Below are 997 nucleotides of genomic sequence, written 5' to 3'. Positions count from 1 at the left end.
ATGGAGCAGTATATCTACAAAAGGAAAAGTGCTGGAATCTATATCGTAAATCAATCAGACTTGGGAGAAGCTCCTCCTGGCAGCTCAAGCCATAGTGGCCATTAAAAACCCTGCTGACATCAGCGTCCTATCCTCTAGGAACATGGACCAGTGGGCTGTGTGAAGTTTGCTGTTGCCACTAGAGCTACTCCTATCACTGGCCGCTTCACTCCTGGAACCTTCGCTAGCCAGATCCAGGCAGCCTTCTGAGAGCCACGTCTTCTGGTGGTTACTGACCCCAGAGCTGACCACCAGCCCCTAATGGAGGCATCTCACATCAATCTGCCAAACACTGCTCTGTGCAATACAGATTCTCCTCTGCGCTATGTGGACATTGTTGTCCTGTGCAACAATAAGGGAGCTCACTCTGTGGGTCTGATGTGGTGAATGCTGGCCCGGGAAGTGCTGCGCATGCATGGTACCATCTCCTGTGAACACTCATTGGAAGTCATGCCTGATCTCTACTTCTACAGGCATCCTGAAGAGGTTGAAAAGGAGGAGCAGGCTGCTGCTGAAAAGGCTGAGACCAAGGAGGAGTTTCAGGGTGAATGGACTGCACCAGCGCCCGAGTTCACTGTTGCTCAGCCTGAGGTCACAGACTGGTCTGAATGCATGCAGGTGTCCCTGTGGCCACTCAGCAGTTCCCTACTGAAGACGAGTGCTCAGCTGGCCACAGAAGACTGACCTGCACCCCCACTGCACAGGCCACTGAGTGGGTAGGAACCACCACCAAGTGGTCTTGAGCTGTTCTGCAGACGCTTAAGCAAGAGGGGAATGAGGCTGATGAAAAATAAAACAATTTCTAAAAAAAAAGAAACAAAAAAATTAAACCTCACATTATTTCTGATAATAAAATTCTTATTAAAGTAAAAAAAAACAATTGTGAATAACCATCCTTATGGTTTAACATTGCTTAAAGTAATAGCCTTGGCTGTTACAAAAGAAGAATAATTAATAT

General features: G+C 47.3%; 1 pseudogene; it reads left to right on the top strand.

Moving 5' to 3' along the window:
- On the top strand, nt 1–782 carry LOC101569090 (annotated as a pseudogene).
- The last annotated feature ends 215 nt before the right edge of the window (nt 783–997 follow it).

Source organism: Octodon degus, unplaced genomic scaffold, assembly GCF_000260255.1.
Source record: "Octodon degus isolate 3935 unplaced genomic scaffold, OctDeg1.0 scaffold00074, whole genome shotgun sequence".
NCBI lineage: Eukaryota > Metazoa > Chordata > Mammalia > Rodentia > Octodontidae > Octodon > Octodon degus.
This window is presented reverse-complemented; position numbering and strand designations above follow the sequence as displayed.